The sequence below is a fragment of the Natator depressus genome, chromosome 4, assembly GCF_965152275.1.
Source record: "Natator depressus isolate rNatDep1 chromosome 4, rNatDep2.hap1, whole genome shotgun sequence".
Taxonomy (NCBI): Eukaryota; Metazoa; Chordata; order Testudines; family Cheloniidae; genus Natator; species Natator depressus.
This window is the reverse complement of record NC_134237.1, coordinates 29,836,001-29,862,870: the sequence shown is the minus strand read 5'-3', so window position 1 is coordinate 29,862,870 and position 26,870 is coordinate 29,836,001. Positions and strand designations below refer to the sequence as shown.

Sequence of the window (26,870 nt, the reverse complement as noted above, 5' to 3'; positions counted from 1 at the left end):
CTGCCATTCACAATATCACCCATCCAAAAACAAGTTTTGTATGTTTACAAAATGAACTTTATTACAAAACCCTAGCAGTGGAAACTGTACTGGGCAATTAGCTGGCTTATTCCCTATACCTCCTCATTAGGTCATAAAAAGAAACCATGAATGGTGCCAAGGGTTTGACAGTGAAAATAAACTGAGAGATGACTGTGTGTGACACATGCAGTTTGCCAAAGGGAGTTTGGAAGGTAATATTAAAGGCAAGCTCCTGAACTCGGGGAGCCAAGCCTTCCCACTTTATCAAAGAAATTCAGCACATTTGATAGTAGTGGCTAAATGAAATGAACAATTTGTGATGAAAGCTAGAAGGCTTTGAAAAGAGTAGCTGGCATTTACTTTGTGTTGCTAATAGTCCAACTACATCCCTTCAATCCTTTAAAACTATGGCTATTTAGGACTTTAAAAGTATGCAAGAGACATGAAATGCCTCATTAAAGGTTTCAGAGTAGCAGCCGTGCTAGTCTGTATTCGCAAAAAGAAAAGGAGTACTTTGTAGACAATGGATCATGTAGTGTGGTCTCTCAACCTCAGCCGTGCAGAACACAATGCCATCCACAGCCTCAGAAACAACTCTGACATCATAATCAAAAAGGCTGACAAAGGAGGTGCTGTTGTCGTCATGAATAGGTCGGAATATGAACAAGAGGCTGCTAGGCAGCTCTCCAACACCACTTTCTACAAGCCATTACCCTCTGATCCCACTGAGGGTTACCAAAAGAAACTACAGCATTTGCTCAAGAAACTCCCTGAAAAAGCACAAGAACAAATCCACACACACACACACACCCCTGGAACCCCGACCTGAGGTATTCTATCTGCTATCCAAGATCCATAAACCTGGTAATCCTGGACGTCCCATCTGAGGCATTGGCATGTAGACTCCCTCCTCAGGCCCTACGCTACCAGCACTCCCAGCTATCTTTGAGACACCACTGACTTTCTCAGGAAACTACAATCCATCGGTGATCTTCCTGAAAACACCATCCTGGCCACTATGGATGGAGAAGCCCTCTACACCAACATTCTACACAAAGATGGACTACAAGCCATCAGGAACTGTATCCCCAATAATGTCACGGCAAACCTGGTGGCTGAACTTTGACTTTGTCCTCACCCGTAACTATTTCACATTTGGGGACAATGTATACCTTAAAATCAGCGGCACTGCTATGGGTACCCGCATGGCCCCACAGTATGCCAACATTTTTATGGCTGACTTAAAACAACGCTTCCTAGCTCTCGTCCCCTTATGCCCCTACTCTACGTGCGCTACATTGATGACATCTTCATCAGCTGGACCCATGGAAAAGAAGCCCTTGAGGAATTCCACCATGATTTCAACAATTTCCATCCCACCATCAATCTCAGCCTGGACCAGTCCACACAAGAGATCGACTTCCTGGACACTACGGTGCTAATAAGCGATGGTCACATAAACACCACCCTATACCGGAAACCTACTGACCGCTATTCCTACCTACATGCCTCCAGCTTTCACCCAGACCACACCACACGATCCATTGTCTACAGCCAAGCTCTATGATACAACCGCATTTGCTCCAACCCCTCAGACAGAGACAAACACCGACAAGATCTCTATCAAGCATTCTTACAACTACAATACCCACCTGCTGAAGTGAAGAAACAGATTGACAGAGCCAGAAGAGTACCCAGAAGTCACCTACTACAGGACAGGCCCAACAAAGAAAATAAGAGAACGCCACTAGGCATCCCCTTCAGCCCCCAACTAAAACCTCTCCAACGCATTATCAAGGATTTACAACCTATCCTGAAGGATGACCCATCACTCTCACAGATCTTGGAAGACAGGCTAGTCCTTGCTTACAGACAGCCCCCAAACCTGAAGCAAATACTCACCAGCAACCACACGCCACACAACAGAACCACTAACCCAGGAAACCTATCCTTGCAACAAAGCCCGTTGCCAACTGTGTCCACATATCTATTCAGGGGACACCATCATAGGGCCTAATCACATCAGCCACACCATCAGGTGCCAGCAATGCCCCTCTGCCATGTACATTGGTCAAACTGGACAGTCTCTACGTAAAAGAATAAATGGACACAAATCAGACGTCAAGAATTATAACATTCAAAAACCAGTCGGAGAACACTTCAATCTCTCTGGTCACTCGATTACAGACCTAAAAGTGGCAATACTTCAACAAAAAAAACTTCAGAAACAGACTCCAACGAGAGACTGCTGAATTGGAATTAATTTGCAAACTGAACACAATTAACTTAGTTTTACTTTGTGTAATGACCCATCCACTCCCAGTCTCTATTCAAGCCTATTTCCCCATGTTTATCCCCCCAACCCCCACTGTTCCTCAGACGTTCTTGTCAACTGCTGGATGTGGCCTACCTTGATTATCACTACAAAAGGTTTCCACTCTCCTGCTGGGAATAGCTCACCGTAAGTGATCACTCTGGTTACAGTGTGCATGGTAACACCCATTGTTTCATGTTCTCTATGTATATAAATCTCCCCACTGTATTTTCCACTGAATGCATCCGATGAAGTGAGCTGTAGCTCACGAAAGCTTATGCTCAAGTAAATTTGTTAGTCTCTAAGGTGCCACAAGTACTCCTTTTTTCTTTTTTCATTAATTAAAGGCTTTTTAAACATGATGGCAAGCCCCTGTTTTTCATTATGCCTCTCCATATTATCTCTCTGCCTACAATGGGCATGTACTGGAATTCATGCTTTGCAAATGTACAATGAGAGGATTAACAGTGTATGGGACATAAAGTAACTGCATCGGCAGTGTTATTAGTGGAGCCCTTAGACAGCTCTTCAGTCACACTGTTGTCAGGTATGATTTCTGAGGCAACTGGTATTTGGAAAGATGAATTTGTAATTGTCACTCAAAGGCAAATTAATAGATCAGGCTCCAAAGTAGGTTCTTATTTGTTCTTCCTGCAAAACTCAATTTAAAAAAAAAAGCTACAGCTCTGCCTTTATTCAAATGAAGAGAAACTTGGCTAGTTACCTAAACACATGGAGGGCTTGCGCTGATTGCAATTTATTCTGAAGAATAAATCTACAACAACACTAGGGGAGTTTGACATTAAGCAATGAGGTACTGATTATTGGGAATGGTGGGCAAAGCATATAAAATGCTAGCAGTTAATGAATAGCACTTGCAAGACTTCTTTAGAAGTCATTACAAGTTTGCTAAGAAAATGGTTAACACCTAAACAACATATCAAGTTATCAACAGCTTTGGAGACATTCCCATTGTCTGACTCTATGCAGCACTGCAACATACCCACATTCTTCTCAAAGTAACTTCCAAATTACATGGAAATCAAGGAAGATCACTTTATATCTAGAGATGAGTAAAACCATTCCTGGTATTTTGGAGAGCCCCAGTTTTACGGCATTTCAAAAGTTCAGGACAATATGGGTGAATTTTAGAGAATATCCATTTCTGAGACAGAAGAGGACCCACCATCCACATGATGCCCCATCCCAGGGCCCAATTAACCTGTAGACCAGTGGACTTGGCCCCCACCCTCACCCCCCGACCAGCTGCAGCAGCACCTGTCCCGTCTATGCTCAAAACTTGAACTAAGCCCTGCCCTGATATTAGGAATTGACTTTTGTCTTGGATTCCCCACACTTGCCATTTGTGAATCTTTCAGCTTCCTGTTTCAGCCAGAGCTAGGAGAAAAGGACAGAAACATTTCAACAGAGGCTATTGTTGCATTATTTCTGGCCAAGCCAAGACCAGAAATTACTGGAAATGGGGAGAGATTTTTTTTTTTTTTGCTAACATATCCAGGTCTACAAGATACTGCTACATACACATTTGAACTTTTGGATGCTTCCCTGAATCTAATTCAGTGGCCAACCTTTGCGGTTTACCCAACACCAATCTGAACTTTAGAACAAGAACAAGACTTGGGAGATATTTTTCCTTCTTATTAAAATCTTTGCCATGAGAATGACTCATGTTTCTCGGCTGTGCTCTCATTCTATAATTGTTTTCTCATGAAAATTATTTCCAGCCCCAATTGTCTGTAGATAAGAAACTTTTAATAAGTGTATAAATATGGGGAACTATTAAGTGTTAGTGTCAAAATCACCTGAGCATTAAAATGCACATTCATCCCTAGCTTTTCAACTACTACAGTGTTCTTTATTTTATTTGTTCATCAATTCCAATTCCTCTTCTAACTTTACAGAGACTGTAAAAAGGGAATAGCCAGCATATACTGTAAAGGTCAAAGTAATAACTTGCTTCTATCTATTCTGTGAGAGAGGATAGTAATACAATTCTGGTACAACATTTTTGTGACAAAAATTGTTTTGATAAGATGAGTCTTGGGCCAATGATTAGACCAAGAATAGGAAATTCTATTCTTCAACCCTCTGCATTTTTCATCTTTTCTCTAACTTTAGCATAAAATTAATAGGTAAAGATGATACTCCACTGTGTGTGTGTTTTTTGACAATTTTAACGACCGCAACACTTGACTCTGTCCACATTCTCTCTCCTCCTGACGCTGTCAACATGCAGCCTCAACTCAACTTCCGTCTTCGTTGCAGTATAAATAAAAGCCAGACTTGGCCTGTGCCAAAATGTTTAAGTGTTTGTGGTCCTATGAGCCTGGAAGTATACATAACGTTTCCCACTGTGTCATAGTATCCCAGGAAGTAAATCGGTAAGCACACAGGTGCAATAGTGTCAATTACATGAACAAATTTGGAAAGCTAGATATAGAAATAGTGGTTACAAGAGGAAAGATGCCATAACCACTAAGATGAGAATCCTCTATTTGATTAATTAACATACTGTGTGTGTGATACGGAAGCTCAGAATACAAGAACATAGATATCTAAGATTGCTGTCTAGAGAGAAAAAGATACTCCAAATAGTTTGTTGATTGTTTGGATTTAATAAAGTCAAGATTCTTATCTTTGATGTGAATTTGAGAAGCCATACACTGTGGGGAAGCCAAATATAAAAAGAAGACAGAATTATTTGTTTCTGAGGCAGAGTTAGATTACTGAGGTGAAAATTGGAAAACTCACCCAGAATAAAAAAGAGTGACAAGTTCAAGAAATTTTAAATATATATTTTTTCAAGTGAACCTCTAGAGGCTCAGATTAAGACACCCCTAAGCAAACACTTTACAGTAATGTGCTGAAAACAATATTGAGTATAAATTTTAAAAATGACAATAAAGCACCCTAAGAAATAGCCACTTCTCCACATGTAACCAGACAGAATTCTGTTAGCCTCACCTTATATATAGAATTGAGCCCTCTCTCCATCCCAACAAGAATATTAAGATTGTGATCCTTAACAAATTCACAAACAAGAAGGTATTTATGAGTGTAGCTCAACAAATGAATCCTCAGGAAATATTCTTGGCTTTTCTCTGGCATTCCACACAACCCATACAGGAAGAGCAGATTGTCCAAGTTATCAGCACACACAGACTAATGACATGTTGCCATGTCCAGACACCGTATCAACGCTTGTGTATATACATTATACAATGCTATTGTATAGTACTGCAGAGAATCCATTGGTAATACACATTCACTCTATCCTATATGAAATGCACAAAATAGTAAAGAGAAGTAGGGGTGCTACCATCGGACATTAGACAGCAGTCTAAAGAGTTTTCACATGCTTGAAGTAAAAAGTATGAGAATTCAGGGTTAGAATTCTCATTATTGGAACCTTAAACCTTTCATGCTCTCACAATTTTTGATCAGAGGAGGACCCTTTCCCTTCATTCAGCTACTGTTTCTGTTTTCAGAATAATTTACATACTATTTAAACTAGGTGGCAGGCATTCTTAGTATTTTTTTCCTCTGAAAGCTTTAGATCCTGCCTCCAGTTAAGAGCCAGTCCATATGCCATTCAAGTTTGTCTAAGTAGACTGGGGAGAGAAATTATTTCCTTCTTAGAAGTACATTAAATTGTGCATTTCTAGCACATCATTACAAAGTTTCATAGCCAAGTGATTGTCACCTGCCTTGACCTGTGCTATTCCTGTTTTATCTGCTACTACCATACCCAGAAGTTATTTCTGGAACTGTCAGGCTCAAAAGTTGTATGCAGTATTGTTGTAGCCATGTTGGTCCCAGAATATTAGAGACAGAAGGTGGGTGAGATTATATCTTTCATTGGACCAACTCCTGTTGGTGAGAGAGACAAGCTTCAAAGCCATACACATGCCACGATCTTACGCATTTTCCACTATCTCTTTAATCCTAAAGATAGAAACTGCTTGGGAAGCAATGCTTCAAGTCAAATCACTTTTGGTGCTTTGTCCTCCTATGCTGCATCTCAGACAGATGTCATTGACACAAGCCCTTTGTTATTCTGAAAAATATATTAAAAATGTTTTCTCTAAATAAAAGCTTCATCATCTGTAAGGTAACACCTAATCTTTACATGAAAAGATAATCTTCCCATCTGTAGAAAAGATGATAAATAGATGTGCCTACTATTAAAATGTGTCAGGGAAAGATAATAGTATTCATTATGTGAAAAGCTTCCTATAGGGTGTGAAAAGGAAAAAGTCAAAGGGTTAAAGCTGCAATTAATGAGATGGTATTATTATCCCTATCAAGATTTGCCAGACTTATTCTCAAACCTTCTCACCATCTCAGTCAAATAAAGCAAGAGTATTACATGGTAGATGGGCAACATGCTGGAAAGCAGGGTCAGTGATTATATATTAAAACTTGTTAAGAATAGAGTTGGTAAGAACAGAAGACCTAGCTACAAGACAAGAAACTACAAAAAGGACATTTTTACTACATAGCATAAAGCGGACAACAGAATTTGTTCCGATGGGTTGACAGATACCATACCTCAAAACCTGAGGCTATTATGGCAGTTCATGCTGCCACCTATTACATCCATCAAAATTAATTATGGGATTAATTAGACCATTAAACTTCAATGCCTCGTTTGCTAAATGTGAACAAGCAGAACAGGTGGCTTCGGTAATGAAGCTAGATGAATGAACTTTGGACTTAACGAAAATTAATTTCAGACTTATGGTATGTGAAATTAGTATCAAGGATGGATGAACAGAGAAGCCATGGAGTAAGTCAACAAATTCAGTCCTCTTGAACTGTCCTTTTAAAGCATTGTCTACGCTAGAGAGGCATAGGTAATTAAATTGGTGAGATAGCACCATGGTAGGTGGCAATGATGTAACATATTCACAGTAACCAAGCTATTTCAAGTGCAGATTGGTTTCAGTTTTGCCCTGTATCGGTATGTCACTGCAGTGGCACTGCTAACTGGATATTCCTTCCAGGACCAATTTAGTAAGTAAACTCTTTTCATCCAAGGATGAATTTCAGCCTTTTTTAGATTAAAGCAATTTTATAATCCATGGGCTCAAATAATTTACACCTCACTAACCGCAGTACATTATCTATGAAAGAGCCCAGCCAAACTACTGTAAATTTTCTTCTATTGGATCCATAATTAATAACTACAAACATTATGTCAATTTCTGGTCTAACATTAGAAAATGTTACTTGGATGAACACATGAAGTTTAAGTAGAAAAAACGTTTTAGATTATTGTAGGCCTATAAAAATTCTCCTGTTCAGTGCAAAATCCATAAATCCTTTATAGTGATTAGACTAGCAATGAAAGTGCTTCCACAAACATCCTGAAGCCATAAGTGTCAAATGGGATGTGAGGAGGGTTGAGTCTGGAAAAGCAGCGGCTTTTACAGCCCCTCCCAGGAGCACATGGGGAATTATTAACTCCTTATTTTTCAGGCACAGGGGAATGCTTCGGAATCCTGTCACAAATCTCTTATTTCCCAGGCTTTCATGTAAGTCTGTTCTACTCTATCAAAATTTAAAACAAAACAAAAAAATCTTTCCAATAGAAAGTATTTCTCATCTGTGTTTCCAGTGTTCAGTCCAGACTTACAAACACCCCATTAATTTCCATGGGATTTCTCATGCAGGTTAGCAAGCTCACATGAATAAAAGTTTACAGGACAGGGATTTTTGAAGAGCGTACTACTCCCTGCTGGCTTGCCTCATTGTGGCATAGCAGGCTCTCCGCATTTTGGTCTCCCTGCCAACAAACACTTTGAAAGAGAAGAAGATGATTAGTGCAGAGCCAAAGTGTTACTGGCCTGTGGATAAGGGGGAAGAAATAGATGTGATATAACTGGATTTTGGTAAGGCTTTTAACACAGTCCCACATGACATTCTCATAAGCAAACCAGAGAAATGTGGTCTAGATGAAATTACTGTAAGGTGGATGCATAACTAAGTGAAAGACCATACTCAAAGAGCATTGTAAATGGTTCACTGTCAAACTGGGAGGGCATGTCTAGTGGGGTTCCACAGGGTCAGTGATGGGTCCAGTACTATTCAATATCTTCATTAGTGACTTGGATTATGGAACGGAGAGTATGCTTATAAAATTTGCAGGTGACACCACGCTGGGAGCGCTTGCGAGCACTTTGGAGGACAGATTTAGAATTCAAAATAACCTCTACAATCTGGAGAACTGGTCTGAATTCTACAAGATGAAATTCAAAGATAAGTGAAAGTATTTCACTTAGGAAGGAAAAAGTCAAATGCACAACTACAAAATAGGTAATAACTGGTTAGGTGGGAGTACTGCTGGAAAGCTGTTGGGGTTTAAAGCAGATGACAAATTGAATTTGAGTGATTACGATGCCCTTGTGAAAAAGGTCTGGCATGTATTAATGACAGTTATATGTAGGACCAGGGAGGTAATTGTCCTGTTCTGCTCACCACTGGTGAGGCCTCGGCTGGAGAACTGTATCCGATTTTAGGATCCAGACTTTAGGACAGATGTGGACACATTGGAGAGAGAGAACAAAAATTATAAAAAAGTTTAGAAAACTTGGCATAAGGAAAGGTTAAACAACTAGGCTTGTTTAATCTTGAGCAAAGATGACTGAGGGGGGACCTCATCAGTCATCAAATATTGTAATGGCTGTTATAAAGAGGATGGTGATCAATTGTTTTCCATGTCCATCAAAAGGAGCAGAAGTAATGGGCTTCATCTACAGAGAGGGAGATTTAAGTTAGAAACTTTTTCCTAATATATAAACTATAAGGGTATTTAAGTTCTGGAATAGGCTTCCAAAGGGGGGGTTGTGAAATCCCCATCAGTGCAGGATTTTTAAGAATGGGTTAGACAAATACCTGTCAGGGATGGTCTAAGTTTACTTAGTCCTGCCTCAGCACAGAAGGTTGGTCTCGATGACTTCTTGAGGTCCCTTCCAGCCCTATATTCCTATGATTCTGTGACTCATCCTTCCAGCCAGGTCACTTATAGTCACTCCCCCAGGTAATAGAGTTCAACAGCCTCACACCAAGTCCAATTCTAAACTTACTAGTCCTTTTGCCCCTGGTGTCTTCACACCATCATTCTGAGTGGGCCTGTAGGAGAACCCAGGCCTTCTCTCTCCACTGGGTTCCAGCCCAGGGAATCTATAATAAGCAAGCAATGTCATCTATTCAGACCAATCCTGCTTCTTCGTTGGGCTTCTTCCTACCTTAGTCAGTCTATTGGCTTTTCACACAGCCCCATCCTAGGCCCACTATGTACTTGTATTCTCCTCATGCTCCAGAGCCAATCAGGGTTTACCCTCCTTTCAAGGCAGGGACTCCCAATGCCTTCTCTGTTTGTCTCCTGGGCTCTTGCCAGAGATCTCCACTCAGGAGAGGATCCCTAGGCTAACTCTTTCCCTGGGCTTCCTTTTCAACCCTGCAGGACTCTACTGCCAAGAGAGGGACTTCAGAGTTCTTTTCCTCCACCGTGCTCTCTCTCTCTCTCCCTGCAACTCCCACTTGACTTCACCTCCTTCTACTCTGGGCTTCTTTTCTTTATAGCAACCAGCTGGCACTTATCTTTCATTGGGCAGAGCCCACTCTCCAGGTACAACCTGGTGGCCTCATTGAATGGTCCAGCTCCAATTACCCATTTCAGCACCAGTGTGTGGTATACACTGCAGCCCAGGGAACTTTGTGTTTATTTTTTTTATGTTCATCACAAGCTTTTTTAAATGGCTAAGGGCCAAAATACCATGAGCACAATTCCCAGATGGTGAAGATATGATAAAAACAGATATCCTGTTATTTTTGCCCAACAATTGGCTCCCTTAAGGCATTAAAAACATGAGTACTGTAAACACAAATACAGTATCAAGATATACAACTCTATTCAGGTGTTCCTGAATACCATTAACTTGAACTTTATTGAGGTTCCATGAATAACCTTACTACTCATAATGATAAAATGGCCCAAGCCTAAAATGACATGAGGCTGTATGGTTCCTACTCTGAGAAAGTTCTTTTAAAGTGTTTAAAATAACTTATTAAATCCTTTCCATCATATTGTATATAAAGTTTAAATGGACCTAATACCCACTGTAAAGGCAGCTCACTGTTATGCATCATACTTTTGGTTTTATTGTTTCATTCTTCATGCACTCAGTAATTGCCCAGGAAAAAAATGAGACACGAGAGAATGGGAAATTATTTCCTTTGAATTTGTTAAAAGAAACCAAAAATTATTATACCCATACCAAAATATTTTAGGATGATTGTACAGGTTTAGATTTTTCAAAGGATGGGATTAATCCTTTCTCGTTTTCATAGGCTATCAGACATCATTTGCCTTCTCCTAATATATCTGTCCCTTGCACCTGACAGACCTTTTTGGCAATGAATTTTAGAATTTATCCATAACTATTGCCTTCCTGCAGCAGAAGTAAACGAACTCAGGCTTGGCTGATCCTTTCTATATCAGTGTGAATGTTCTGCTCCTAAAATGTACCACTTGACACTTCTGGAAACCTGGAGTCTGCTGTTTATCCACAGAACAGGTGCAGCATAGTAAGCAGCAGTACACGCTTCCCCACATAGCCCTCCATGTTTTCCTAAGCAGAAAGGACCACCACGAGTAAGAGGGGAGCTACGTGCTCCTGTGCTGCAGAAGTTTTGAGCAAACGCTGCAGGATGTGACTGTCACCTTTAGCCTGTGCAGTGTTGTTGCAGCCATATTGGCCTCAGGATATTAGAGAGACAAGGTGGGTGAGGTCGTCTCTTTCACTGGACCAGTTTCTGTTGGTGAGAGAGAGAGATGCTTTCAAGCCGCACAGAACTCTGCTTCAGGTTTTCTTCAGGGCCTTTAGCCTATCCATCAAGACTGCTAAATTAGCAGTAGTACCGGTATGGTAGCACTTAGGATCCCTTGTCATGGACCAGTATCCCACCATGCTAGATGCTGTAAAAACACAGAACAAAGTGGTAGTCCCTGCTCCAAAGCACTTACAGTCCAAGACGAGGGACAACACAGATGGATACACACAAATGGTGGAGTACAAGGAAACTATGAAACAAAACTGATTAGCATGACAAGTAGGGGTCTCAGCACAGCAGCAGCCTAACCACTGTCAAGTTTTTTGTACTCATCATGGCACTGGAGAGTTTTAAGGAGGATAATGTATTAGTTTTGCAGATGTTTAGGTGGAGCTTCTCCCAAGCGTGAGGGGCAGCATGGGAGAAAAAACAGACGTGTTTGTTTGATTAATAAGTGAGCAATGGCGACTGGCATCATGGTCTTATTAGAGACAGGAGTCTCACTTGTTACTGAATCAGAGATGACAAATTGAGTGGTGATAGGTCCTGAAGGGCCTTGTAAGTGAAGACAAGTAGCCTATGTTTGATGCAATAGAGAAGAGGGAGGATGCTAAGAGAGGGACAACATGATCAAAACAATGGGCTAAGAAAATTATCTTTGCAAGCAGCATTCTGAATGGATACAAGCAGGGCAAGACTGCATGTGACCTGGCCAGAGAAAAGAATGCTGCAGTAACTGAGATCTTGGACAAGGTTTAACTGTTTGGATGGATAGGATATCTTAGATATGTTAATACAGAAAGAATCTGTAAGACTTTAACATAGCCTGGATGTAGAACACAGAGAGAGAGAGTCCAAGTGATAAGAGGATACCCAAATTATGGGCCCAGGTGACAAGTAGAAAGGTGGTGTTGTCCACAAAGACTACGAAAGGAGGTAGTGGTAGGGATTCAGAGCTGTGTTTTAGCCAACAACCACATACCACACAACAAGAAAAGGAGTACTTGTGGCACCTTAGAGACTAACCAATTTATTTGAGCATGAGCTTTCGTGAGCTACAGCTCACGAAAGCTCATGCTCAAATAAATTGGTTAGTCTCTAAGGTGCCACAAGTACTCCTTTTCTTTTTGCGAATACAGACTAACACGGCTGTTACTCTGATACCACACAACAGAACCACTAACCCAGGAACCTATCCTTGCAACAAAGCCCGTTGCCACCTGTGCCCACATATCTATTTGGGGGACACCATCACAGGGCCTAATAACATCAGCCACACTATCAGAGGCTCGTTCACCTGCACATCCACCAATGTGATATATGCCAGCAATGCCCCTCTGCCATGTACATTGGTCAAACTGGACAGTCTCTACGTAAAAGAATAAATGGACACAAATCAGATGTCAAGAATTATAACATTTATAAACCAGTCGGAGAATACTTCAATCTCTCTGGTCACGCAATCACAGACATGAAGGTCGCTATCTTACAACAAAAAAACTTCAAATCCAGACTCCAGCGAGAAACTGCTGAATTGAATTCATTTGGAAATTGGATACTATTAATTTAGGCTTAAATAGAGACTGGGAGTGGCTAAGTCATTATGCAAGGTAGCCTATTTCCCCTTGTTTTTTCCTACCCCCCCCCCCGAGACGTTCTGGTTAAACTTGGATTTATGCTGGAAATGGCCCACCTTGTTTGTCATGCACATTGTGGGGAGAGTGGTCAGTTTGGATGAGCTATTGCCAGCAGGAGAGTGAGTTTGTGTGTGTGTTGGGGGGGTGTGTGTGTGAGAAAACCTGGATTTGTGCTGGAAATGGCCCACCTTGATTATCATGCACATTATAGGGAGAGTGGTTACTTTGGATGAGCTATTACCAGCAGGAGAGTGAGTTTGTGTGCGTATGGGGGTGGGGGGGTGAGAAAACCTGGATTTGTGCTGGAAATGGCCCACCTTGATTATCATGCACATTGTAGGGAGAGTGGTCACTTTGGATAAGCTATTACCAGCAGGAGAGTGAGTTTGTGTGTGTGTGTTTTTTGGAAAAAAAAAATGGGGGGGGGGGTGAGAAAACCTGTATTTGTGCTGGAAATGGCCCACCTTGATTTTCATGCATGCTGTAAGGAGAGTGGTCACTTTGGATAGGCTATTACCAGCAGGAGAGTGAGTTTGTGTGTGTGGTTTTTGAAGGGGGGTGAGAGAACCTGGATTTGTGCAGGAAATGGCCCACCTTGATTATCATACACATTGTGAAGAGAGTGGTCACTTTGGATGGGCTATTACCAGCAGGAGAGAGTGTTTGGGGGGGGGGGGGCGGAGGGTGAGAAAACCTGGATTTGTGCTGGAAATGGCCCAACTTGATGAGCACTTTAGATAAGCTATTACCAGCAGGAGAGTGGGGTGGGAGGAGGTATTGTTTCATGGTCTCTGTGTATATAATGTCTTCTGCAGTTTCCACAGTATGCATCCGATGAAGTGAGCTGTAGCTCACGAAAGCTTATGCTCAAATAAATTGGTTAGTCTCTAAGGTGCCACAAGTACTCCTTTTCTTTTTGCGAATACAGACTAACACGGCTGTTACTCTGAAACCAGCCATGTTGAGCGTGAGCTGATAGCTAGACATCTACAAGGAGATGCCTGAAACAGGCAGGTTTCAATTAGACAAGAGTTCTAACTAGAGCCTGATAATGTCCACTGGGAAATAGACTGAGATCATTAGCTCATTTCATGTAGAACACCAAACCACCACCAGGTGGCAACAACTTTTGGTCAGTACCTGAAGTCAGACTCTCTAACAAAGACATTGAATTAGGCGTTATAGGATCACTTTAATTCCAGATTTTTAAGCATATATTAGACAAAGCCAGAATAACCGATCCCGCCTCAACATGTGAATCCTAAATTGTGTTTCGTCACATAGGCCTCAGTTCAATAAAGCACCTTAACTTAAGCACAGGCTTAAATGATTACTCTGTAGGAATAGGACTTCAGCATGTGCTTAAGTGTTTTGCTGAACTGAGTCAGAGATTTCTTAACAATAGAGTCAAAATTCCCACACAAAAACCAAATGATACCTACTCGTCAATATTTGGAATATTTGGGTATTTATTATACTAAGACATAAAGTGAAAAGTGTAGCACAAAACTGGCCCAAGTCTGTGATTCATAAGCCACGTGTGAAAATGGAACTGCTCACTGGAATGAAGTGAAACTCAGTATGGGCTAGATCAGGGATCGACAACCTTTGGCACGTGGCCCACCAGGGTTAGCCCCCTGGCAGGCTGGGCCAGTTTGTTTACCTGCCGCATCCACAGGTTCAGTCGATCGCGGCTCCCACTGACCGCGGTTCACGGCTCCAGGCCAATTGGGGCTGCAGGAAGCTGCGGCCAGCACATCCCTCGCCCGCGCCGCTCCCTGCAGCCCCCATTGGCCTGGAGCGGTGAACCGTGGCCAGTGGGAGCCGCAATCAGCCGAACCTGCGGATGTGGCCGGTAAACAAACCAGCCCGGCCCACCAGGGGGCTTACCCTGGCGTGCCGCATGCCAAAGATTGCCGATCCCTGGGCTAGATTGTGCTCAAACATGGCCCTGCACAGGTGGGGAGAGATTACAAGCAGACTTTCTCCTTTGTGCCAGGCACAGAAGCCAGGCACAATTCCAGTCCTGGCATAATCCTTGACTGATCCCTCAACTGAGTTTGTTGCACTTTCTGTACCCATCCAAGACGCTGTTGTATTTGCTTTCTGGGACAGATCCAATACCCACTGAAATCAATGAAAGGACTCACTGACTTCTATAGGCTTTGGATCAGGCCCTCTTAGAACTAGATCCTACCACCCTTCCTCAAGTTGGGTTGTACCATACTCCACAAGTCACCATATGGGAGTAAGGTACTAATCACTCAAACTAATGTTGGCAAGTTGGCAAAATCTGGCCATTAGTGGGCAAGGATTTGGGGATTCTTGCACCAGTGTGATGCAGTACTCTACTTACCACTAAGATAGGGACACCTGGCTGGTCTCCAAACTGAGGTGCACAGACCCCAGGGGGTGCGCGAGATGATCCCAGGGGGTGCATGGCACCAGGAGCGCCGCCAGATGGCACTCCGCCATTTTTTTCCTTCGGCGGCAGCTCTGCACGTCCACGGCTGGTGTTCCTCTCCGGGGGCCCGCCTGTGGTAAGTCTTCCAGTCTTCTTCTGTCTGCGGCACGCCTGCGGCAGGTCTTCCAGTCTTCACCCTGGGGATGCGCGAGCCAAAAAGACGACTGCCTTACTGAATCAGAATAAGAAGCCGAGCACTTCAAATACAATAAGTAAAACTCCAACATCATTGACATTAATTTACTTCAAACTCAATTTAAATGAAATGCCGAACACATGTTTTATGGGTGTGTTTTTGTTTTGTTTCTGCAGTAATGAACCCCTTTGTTTCAACTTTTTGAAGAAAAGATGTTACTACCTTTGCAAATGCACAATTATGAGGGAAATAAAAGACAAGGTCTAACTGCTTTGCAAGCTGCATTAAGCCATGGATTCTGAAAAAGTGCTGTTAGAGACAAGTGCTGCCTTTATCTTAGGCAACACAGTTTTGTTCACATCAGGACAGAAAAAAAGTAGCTCTTCAATTAAATGTTTAGCACTTTTTTCCCCTGGACATTTTCGTATAACAAATGATAAAGAAACACAGTAATTATCTAAAGTGGTGTCTTACTGTATAACTTTACTGGGGAAAGGGCTTACTTATAAAAGCAGCCACTTAATTCAATTTAGTGAATAAATGAAGAAGGCCTTTATGACCACTCCCCAGTCATGGTCCCTGCAGGTTTCCAGGAGTACCAAGCTATGCAGGCTACTTCTCATTCTAAGGGAATACTTCCCATTGTTAAAGGTTGCATGATGAGAGCCCTGTTTCTAGAGCTGAAATGTGCTTTCTGCTTACCTGCATGCCCTAGATTGATTGATTTACCTATCTGTTCATATTTAATTTCCATTTGTGCCCATTAGAGTTCTCTAGAGGTAAAATGCCTACCTGTGCCGAGGGCTAGCCCAAGGCTTATGCACCATTTTTAGTCCCACTGAAGTCCAATGCTGAGAGCTTAAGTGGAGAACAGGCCTTGTGGTAGCCCATTGTACAGGGATGAATTTCAACCTAGGTAGAGTACAAAATTTAGAATCACAACAACAAATCAAAAACGTAAAAAATAGAAAAGAAAAGAACAGTGTGATCAAGGTCATTTTAACAGTATAGACCAAAATTATGGCTTTTATAGCGGTGGATCATTGCAGGAAGTAAAGCACCTCATGCGCCCTCGGGATGATAGGAGGAGCTATTATGAGCCTACAATGGACACTGGGAGTTGACTGAACTGTGAATAAGCTGTTCTCCCCCTCTTGCTGTGCTTTCTTGCCCGGGCTTGGCAATGGGATTGCAGGTCACTTAGCCCTGGTCTACATTACAGGATTAGGTCAAATTTAGCCGCATTAGGTCGATTTTAAAATGAATGCGTCCACACAACCAACCCCATTCCATTGACATAAAGGGCTCTTAAAATCGACTTCTGTACTCCTCCCTGGCGAGGGAAGTAGTGCTAAAATAGACTTTGCTGGGTCAAATTTGGGCTAGTGCAGATGCAAATCAATGGTATTGGCCTCCGGGAGCTATCCCAGAGTGCTCCACTGTGACCGCTCTGGACAGCACTTTGAACTCCGATGCACAAGCCAGCTACACAGGAAAAGCCCCGGGAACTTTTTAATTTCATTTCCTGTTTGGACAGCGTGGTGAACTCAGCAGCACTGGTGACCATGCAGTCCCCCCAGAATCAAAGAGCGTAAAATGTTTCTATGCTCCCCCTATCAACTCCATCCCTGAGGTTATTGCAGATTAGAAGGTGAAAAAAACCACACTCATGATGACATGTTTTCCAAGCTCATGCAGTCCTCCCGCACTGATAGGGCACAGCTTAATGCATGGAGGCATTCAGTGGCAGAGGCCAGGAAAATATAAAGTGAGCGTGAAGAGCGGAGGCAGGACACAATGCCGAGGCTAATGGGGGAGCAAATGGACATGATGAAGCGTCTGTTGGGGAGCAAAAGGACATGATGAAACATCTGTTGGAGCTGCAGGATAACCAACAAGAGCACAGACCCCTGCTGCATCCACTGTATAACCGCCTACCCTCCTCCCCTTATTCCATAGCCTTCTCACCCAGACGCCCAAGAACACAGGGGTGGGAGGCTCCGGGCACCCAGCCATTCCACTCCAGAGAATGGCCCAAGCAACAGAAGGCAGTCATTCAAAGAGTTTGATTTTTAGTGTGGCTATAATAAGCAATGTGGCCTTGTCCTTCCCTCCTCCCTCACCCGACCCGGGCTACCTTGTCCATTATCTCTTTTTTATTAATTAATAAAGAAAGAATGCATGGTTTCAAAACAATAGTTACTTTATTTCGAAGGGGGGAGGGTGGTTGGCTTACAGGGAATTAAAATCAACAAAGCGGGTGGGTTTGCATCAAGGAGAAACACACAACAGTCACACCGAAGCCTGGCCAGTCATTAAACTGGTTTTCAAAGCCTCTCTGATGCGCAGCGTGCCTTTCTGTGCTCTTCTATTCACCCTTGCTATCTGGCTGCTCAAAATCGGATGCCAGGTGATTTGCCTCAACCTCCCACCCCACCATAAACGTCTCCCCCTTACTCTCACAGATATTATGGAGCACACAGCAAGCAGCAATAACAATGAGAATGTTGGTTGTGCTGAGGTCTGACCTAGTCAGCAAACAGCACCAGCGAGCTTTTAAACGTCCAAAGGCATATTCTACCACCATTCTGCATTTGCTCAGCCTATAGTTGAACTGCTCCTTACTACTGTACAGGCTTCTTGAGCCATGGGAGCAAGGGGTAGGCTGAGGTAGGTGCGACCGCATGGTGCTGCTGGCTGGGAGAGCAGCCTGAGGCAGAAGCCTCCAGTTCGCATGATATTCCAGGCAGGATTGAATCTCCATGAGACAAACCTTAAAGAAGAGAATGGGGGAGGGATAGCTCAGTGGTTTGAGCATTGGCCTGCTAAACCCAGGGTTGTGAGTTCAATCCCTGAAGGGCCATTTAGGGATCTGGGGGAAAAATTGGAGATTGGTCCTGCTTTGAGCAGGGGGTTGGACTAGATGACCTCCTGAGGTCCCTTCCAACCCTGATATTCTGTGAATGACCTGGAGTCTCTGGCTCCCATTTGGTGCTCTAAGAGGAGGATAGCCATGTCTATCCAGGCGCCCCTGATCAACCTCACCGAGGTCTGCCAGGAGCACCCAGGAAACTGCACTGTCTGCTGCGAAGGCAAGGAGCTGCTGCTGTGTAGCAATGCAGTACCGTATCTGCCAGCAGCACCCAGGAGACGTACAGTGATGGTGAGCTGAGCGGGCTCCATGCTTGCCGTGGTATGGCATCTGCATGGGAAACAAGGCATGAAACGATTGTCTGCCGTAGCTTTCACGGAGGGTGGGAGGGAGCGGGCCTGATGACATGTACTCAAAACCACCCGCGACAATGTTTTTGCCCCATCAGGCATTGGGAGCTTAACCCAGAATTCCAATGGGCAGTGGAGACTGCGGGAACTGTGGGATAGCTACCCACAGTGCACCACTCTAAGTTGAGGCTAGCCACGGTTGTGAGGATGCACTCCGCCGACTTAATGCACTTAGTGTGGACATACGCAATCAGCTGTATAAAATCGGTTTCTAAAAATCGACTTCTATAAAATTGACCTAATTTCGTAGTGTAGACATACCCGAGCTAGCTTTAATCTAGCTGGCTCAGGTACTGAAGTAGTGAAGCTGTGGCAGAACAGAATTATGCGTGGCCTGTACAAGTCTCTTGAGTGGCTAGCTTGTGCTGAAGCCCGTGCTGTCACAGCTTCAGTGATCTAGATTAAATCTAGCTTGGGAATGTCTACAGGAGCTGTGATCACAGCCTGTGATTGCAGTGTAGACATACTCTTAGACATGACCCCTCTGACCTGATTAGCACTATCAGCAATGCTAGAGTTCACTCTCCAGTTCTCCCTTGTCCTAGTAGCAAAATTATGGATGATGCTTTGATGGGTGCACTGGGAAAAAATGGACTTCTTGTGTCTTCTTCCCTCCTCGCACACCTCTGCTGAGCCATTCAAAACTTAGTACTTAGGTATGATTAGATAAATGCTATAAGGTCTTCTCCCACTATTTGCTCTGGTAACTCAAAACTGGAGGCTGGTTCCTCCTCTTTGAGCTTCTTGGTCTCCTTAATCTGAGCAATTTTGTTGAATTAAGTCCATTTTCCAGGTCATGAACCCTGCACTTTCCTCCAAAATGGCTATACTGAAAGCCTCTGCATTTCTTCCACTGCTCTAATGATTTCTGATTTAATTTCAGCCAAGGAGTGAAACACCTATTCAAGTGTAACTTTTTCCCCTCAGGAAGAGTAACCTTTTGCCATCTGTGAAATAGCAAGTATAAGTTCTGTGAACTGGGTAAAAGTGATTTCCTCTTTGGTGATGCAGAAGAATGCTTTGGCCTCTTGCATCCAGTTAACTTATCTGTTGAACTTTCTATTTCAAGTACTTGAAGGTGGACATAATGATCCAAAGCCAAATCCTACATTCACTTTCACACCATGCATCCTCATTGACTCAGAGAGACACATTTGGCCCATAATCGGGGGTTAAATATGAAGTTTAATGGTAGAAGATTACTATTTAATTTTTAATGTAAAAAGGCAGGCAAGTCTAATGGATCTAAATCATGAAGCAGCCACCTTAGCGGAGCATTGCACAGTTCCCACTTAAGTCATTTAAAAACAGGAAAAGCTCTCAATACACTACAATCCTGCATTGGCAGGGGATGGACTAGATTTCCTAATAGATATTTCACATCTCTAGCTTCTGATTCTGATGTGTAGAAAGAGTAGTAAATATGGCAGGCAACCAGCTTGGCTTAACAGTGAAATCCTTGCTGATTTTAAACACAAAAAGGAAGCTTACAAGCTTACAAGAAGTGGAAGGTTGGACAAATGACCAGGGAAGAGTATAAATATATTGCTCGGGCATGCAGGAGTGAAATCAGGAAGGCCAAATCACACCTGGAGTTGCAGCTAGCAAGAGATGTTAAGAGTAACAAGAAGGGTTTCTTCAGGTATGTTAGCAACAAGAAGAAAGTCAAGGAAAGTGTGGGCCCCTTACTGAATGAGGGAGGCAACCTCGTGACAGAGAATGTGGAAAAAGCTAATGTACTCAATGCTTTTTTTGACTCTGTCTACACGAACAAGGTCAGCTCCCAGACTACTGCACTGGGCAGCACAGCATGGGGAGGAGGTGACCAGCCCTCTGTGGAGAAAGAAGTGGTTCGGGACTATTCAGAAAAGCTGGACGAGCACAAGTCCATGGGGCCAGATGCGCTGCATCCGAGAGTGCTAAAGAAGTTGGCGGATGTGATCGCAGAGCCATTGGCCATTATCTCTGAAAACTCATGGCGATCGGGGGAAGCCCCGGGCGACTGGAAAAAGGCTTATGTAGTGCCCATCTTTAAAAAAGGGAAGGAGGAGGATCCTGGGAACTACAGGCCAGTCAGCCTCACCTCAGTCCCTGGAAAAATCATGGAGCAGGTCCTCAAGGAATCAATTCTGAAGCACTTAGACGAGAGGAAAGTGATCGGGAACAGTCAGCATGGATTCACCAAGAGCAAGTCATGCCTGACTAATCTAATTGCCTTCTATGATGAGATAACTGGCTTTGTGGATGAGGGGAAAGCAGTGGACATGTTGTTCCTTGACTTTAGCAAAGCTTTTGACACGGTCTCCCACAGTATTCTTGCCAGCAAGTTAAAGAAGTATGGGCTGGATGAATGGACTATAAGGTGCATAGAAAGTTGGCTAGATTGTCGGGCTCAACGGTTAGTGATCAATGGCTCCATGTCTGATTGGCAGCCGGTATCAAGTGAAGTTCCCCAAGGGTCGGTCCTCGGGCCGGTTTTGTTCAATATCTTCATAAAAGATCTGGAGGATGGTGTGGATTGCACCCTCAGCAAGTTTGCAGATGACACTAAACTGGGAGGAGAGGCAGATACACTGGAGGGTAGGGATAGGATACAGAGGGGCCTAGACAAATTAGAGGATTGGGCCAAAAGAAATCTGATGAGGTTCAACAAGGACAAGTGCAGAGTCCTGCACTTAGGACAGAAGAATCCCATGCACCGCTACAGACCAGGGACCAAATGGCTCGGTAGCAGTTCTGCAGAAAAGGACCTAGGGATTATAGTGGATGAGAAGCTGGATATGAGTCCACAGTGTGCGCTTGTTGCCAAGAAGGCCAATGGCATTTTGGGATGTATAAGTAGGGGCATTGCCAGCAGATCGAGGGACATGATCGTTCCCCTCTATTTGACATTGGTGAGGCCTCATCTGGAGTACTGGGTCCAGTTTTGGGCCCCACACTATAAGAAGGATGTGGAAAAATTGGAAAGAGTCCAGCGGAGGGCAACAAAAATGATTAGGGGACTGGAACACATGGCTTATGACGAGAGGCTGAGGGAACTGGGATTGTTTAGTCTGCGGAAGAGAAGAATGGTGGGGGGGGGGATTTGATAGCTGCTTTGAACTACCTGAAAGGGGGTTCCAAAGAGGATGGATCTAGACTGTTCTCAGTGGTAGCAGATGACAGAACAAGGAGTAATGGTCTCAAGTTTCAGTGGGGGAGATTTAGGTTGGATATTAGGAAAAACTTTTTCACTAGGAGGGTGGTGAAACACTAGAATGTGTTACCTAGGGAGGTGGTGGAATCTCCTTCCTTAGAAGTTTTTAAGGTCCTGCTTGACAAAGCCCTGGCTGGGATGATTTAGTTGGGGATTGGTCCTGCTTTGAGCAGGGGGTTGTACTAGATGACCTCCTGAGGTCCCTTCCAACCCTGATATTCTATGATTCCTTCTGCTTTTTTCTTACTCAATGCCACTCCAGGAGGCCCATTTGGAGTTCCCCCATCCCTCTCTTTATATTGTGGATTAATCCAAGTTTGTGACATTTAAGCAAAATCCAACAGAAAATTATCAAGACTGGAGGAAATTCTATGTCCATTTTCTATTTGACAGAACTTCATAAAGAGTCAGACTGGAGAATTTTCTTTTGGCAAAACTCAGACATCACCAGCTTTAATTCCAGAGGACCAGCAACATCAGTGAAGTGCAGTATAACAATGCCAGGAGCCAAATCTGCTTCTAAAAATGTCAAAATGGCTTTGATTTTGTAAAAAAGACCACAGTTTGTAAGAGATTATTGCAAATTTATGAAACTAAGTAACAGAAGTGTTGCATAGCTGATGGTGAAACCAGTCTACAAGAAGATCCTAGCTTTTTTAAGTTTCCTATTTAAATAACAAAAAAATTGATCACGAACTTTTATTTTTGGGTTATTCAAATGAAATGTAGAGATAGCTATTTAAAAAACTGGCAGAAAGTGGCTGATAAATCAGAAGAACAAAACAACTTATGAAGTGCGGAAATTGGCACCTGTCTTATCTGATTGAAAGACTATCTGTGCTTTCAAACCTTGTGATTCTTTACTGTTCCCATCCTGAGTACATTACTATTATCATGAAAGCATTGTTGATATAGACTAAAAAGTTAACAAAATCACTAGGTTTGTGAAAATTATGTGAAAAGTCTCAGTGTTTATAGGAATATAGGCCCACACTAACTGAGTGAATTATACATTTTAAACTGAGTTTGGATTTTGGCATGACTGATCAGCCCAAACCATGTGACCAAAAGAATGAGATCATGAGACAGAGGGATTGTTTGTGTTAAACTTGTAGTGGTCCTGGAAATACCAGTGTTATTTAAAGTTTGCGCTGAGCAATAGAAATACAGAAAACATGGTATATTAGGTACCAGGGTCAGTAAAATAATTAGGTATATAAGTTTGTTTTGAAAAGAAATGCTTAGTCCAGTAGCTGGGTAAAAATAGGCTACACTCCATAAGGTGAAAAACTTGAAGAAAGCAGAATGCAGCCCTAAACTGCTTCAGCTAACTTTAGCGTAGGCCCAATAACCAGCAATGCTATCACTTGTTTGTTACAGTGTATAAAAAGAAAAGTTTTCTAGGGGTTCTTTGGCAGAGCTTTTCCTTACCACTCTGGAGTACGCCATGATAGGAAGGTGTCACCTAGGCCTAAACCTGTTGTAGGTATTTTAGCCAATACTTATAACTGTATTGTTGCTAGAGTACAGAATATAAGGATGTATAGGCTTGTATTGATATTTTGGACGTAACTAACACTAAGTGGCCTGTGGACTAATAAAGGAATGATTGTGTTGAAAGTAAGTCATGGTAAACCTTATTATGTCCAACAGTGTTTGACTTCTCAAGCACCATCTCATCTGTGGCATAAGTCTATTGACATCAGTAGAGTTACACCAGTAATGATTATGGCCTCAAATGCTAATTATCTAAAACGGGTCAGACTGTGGTCCATCCTACCTGCAAAGTGCATGGCAGAAAGGGGTGTAACGACACCCCCTTTTTTCTTTGGCTTGCTACCCAGAGCATAGCATATGGTAGCCACGGGCGGGGAATGGGCAGAGCCTGGGCTTCACTCCCCAAACATGCCTGCCAAGGCAGCTCACCCAGCATGTGAGTGGAAGTAACCTGGTATAGGGCGGATAGATCATTTCCCCCTAAAGAGGGGGAAGGGAGGAAGGAACCAGGAACCAGACTGTGACTTTCTGAGTAACCATCTGGCTTCCAGTCTGCCCTGGAGCAATGCAACTAACTGCTGCCCCTTTCTGAGGGCTGCGGCAAAGCCACAATCTAGCCTTAGTGAGGAGAATGGAAGGTTCAAGCCAAGGGTTCGGAGTATGAAGAGTCAAGTGTTAGCAAGCAATGGGAAAATGGGAGAAGAGGCACTAACCACTGGAAGTAAGTCACTGATGGTAATGACTTGGGAATCAGGGGAAGGAAGCGGAAGGAGAGGAAGGGATAGTGAAAAAAGGAAATGAGAACAACAGTAGGAGGACAGAGAAAAGAATCTGCATTTGCTGCTGTATTTTCCCTTCTCCTTATCCCTAAAAAGAGATAGGCAGAAAGATGGAACGAGACATAGTTAACGGAAGAAACACATACTTACTGGTGCCTTAATAACACTCCAAGAACTTAATATAGTCATCGGTACCAACCAGCTGTCACTAAAAGTACTCCTGTGTGTGTGTGTGTGTGTGTGTGTGTGTGTGTGTGTGTGTGTGTGTGTGTGTGTGTGTGTGTGTGTGTGTGAGAGAGAGAGAGAGAAATATTAAAGAATGTAGGCTATTGTGTGTGTGTGTGTGTGTGTGTGTGTGTGTGTGTGTGTGTGTGAGTGAGAGAGAGAGAGAGAGAAATATTAAAGAATGTAGGCTATTGTGTACAGTTAGCAATTTGTCTTTGGCTAGAGTTAGCAATGGTAAAAGAAACTAAAATGGCAAAATCAAGCATAATTAAAAATGTGGCAACATTTCTAGAGTGGATTAATTTCTTCCCTTCAAGGAGAATTGATTTGATGATCTAGTAGGTGTTTTCCATCTAAGTACTATGATTCTTTGATTTAGGGAGCATGCAGGACACATACCTTTTGGTTTTCATAACCAAAGACAAAAGTCTCATCACTTTGTAACAGAGGTTCCTTTTAACCTTCTCTGGGTATGAGAAATCTCATTAATAATACACTTTATCAGATTACAAAAGAATTTTCCTTCTGGGTTGTTAAGTGTAAAGATGAAACAAAAGAAAGGTTGATTGCTAAGTATACTATAGTACTTCAAGAGCGAAAACTGTCTATTATATAGGGAGATAGGACATCAAAATTTAAAGTCTCTTAATATCTTAAATGGCACAGATTTCATCTTTCAGAAAATCATTGAGGGAAAAATATCAGTAACAATGAGAAGGTTCCAATATATAGCTATAACAAGGCAAAAATCAAAAGCAAAGCCACACTTGATTTAGTTTTACTTTAAAGTATCCACTTACTTACAAACCTTAAGATACATGTTGCAATTTTATCACTTTATTCTAGCTAAACAATCCATGAATGGATAAATGAAGATATACTTACAGAGATATGGTCTTTAATAACTGGGCCTGATTCTTACTTCCATCTTTGTAACTCCACTGAAGCTGATGAAGTTTCACAGTATGGTGCAAATGAGATCAGAATCCCATCCCATTCACCTCGTAGAAACAACAGGATCAGGTTTGCAACAAAAAGGCAATAAAATGACGCAGTGCAGTTTGGAGAGGAGGATTTTGACCTGCCTAAGAATCTTGTTCGAAGTATACTGAATAGCTCAGCAAAATGCAGAGAGCTGAGAAGCCCAGGGTGGTAGCCAAGCTCCCAGTGGGGAATGGGGAGCCGAGAGCCTGGGGTAGCAGCCGGGTTCCCAGCGGGGAGATCCGCACCCAGTGTCCAGGCACCTGTCCCTTTCTGAGTGGGAAGCGGGGAACCGAGAAGCCTGAATGTGGTTGCCCCATTCACAACGGAGAACTGAGGAGGCCAGGGGCCAGCCGGGCTCCCAGCAGGGAGCTGAACAAAGAACTGAGAGCAGCCCTGGCTCTCAGCCCCTCACACTGTCTCTCTTAAATTGGTGGAAGCTCTCCCTGGTGAGGATGCGCACCACAGACAGAAGGGCAGTGTGAACATGAACCACCACATAATTCCTGCACTGGCTATAAGTCGACCTAACATATGGTCGACTTAAGTTTATAGTGTAGCCATGCCGTATGTTAGTCTGGCTGATTCAGATGTAATTTGTCTAGCCATCCTGGGCTAACCCTTCCCATGTGTGCAAAATAAAAATAATAAAACAAACCAAACATCGCTGCTGTTCTTTGTGAATTTAGCAGACTCCTTTAGTTCCCATTCATTTTTAAAATAGCATCAAATATTTCACAAGGCAGGGGATCCTGCAAAGTCTCACTCCCATAAGTACCCTTGCCCACACTAGATAAGCATATTTTGTTCTTTTTGATATACTACATTTCAGCTGACTCTTTCCTTTGCTGTGTTGCAATGAGAGTACAATGAGAAATTGCAACTTGTGTGAGGAAAGGATTTAAGAAGTAAGCAAGGCTCCAAAGTACACAATCTAACTCATTTTTATATAATCTCCATGTTGAGTGAGAAATCTGTATAAATAGTCGAGGATTGCCCTTAAATAAATTCCTTATTTGATTCATCAGACAGGGACGGTCCTGTAAGGCTGCACTCATGAGAGTAATCCAACGGGACTCCTTGCATGAGTAAGGATTACTCTCCTGACTGAGTGTTATACTTATAAGAAGCACACGGGATCTTTATAGGGGAGAAGGCAGCACGCCGCATTTATTGAGAATACAACAGTTAGCATATGCTTTTCAATCACACACACACACACACACAGAGTCCTGCCAGTTGATGTTTATAGTTACCAGTCCAGAGTCTGGATCAATCTAGTGGCCAGCCAGATTGGTTGCAGAGGGGAGCAGGGCTCTGTCGGTTGTGATCTGATACTCCTGGAGTGTGGCAAGACAAACCCAAAGCACCCTGTTCTTATAGTCTTTTTTCTCTGTTGAAGTCTATGGATTTTGCTGTGTCAGTTTGTGACCAGTTACTTCTTAATTGGTGTATCTTTTGATGTAAACATTCCAATAC

The 26,870-nt window shown here is 42.9% G+C and overlaps 1 protein-coding gene and 1 long non-coding RNA gene across 2 annotated transcripts in view; one reads left to right on the top strand and one right to left on the bottom strand.

Annotated features, from left to right (window-relative positions):
* The window catches only part of TACR3 (tachykinin receptor 3), a 68,094-nt gene that overhangs the window by 29,823 nt on the left and 11,401 nt on the right, over nt 1–26,870 (top strand). The gene's annotated exons all lie outside the window — the stretch shown is intronic.
* Nucleotides 15,388–25,422, bottom strand: LOC141985795 (uncharacterized). Its single transcript, XR_012639021.1, has 3 exons — nt 25,296–25,422; nt 16,224–16,343; nt 15,388–15,432 (listed from the first exon to the last, which is right to left on the bottom strand). It is a non-coding gene; the product is annotated as an uncharacterized LOC141985795 (long non-coding RNA).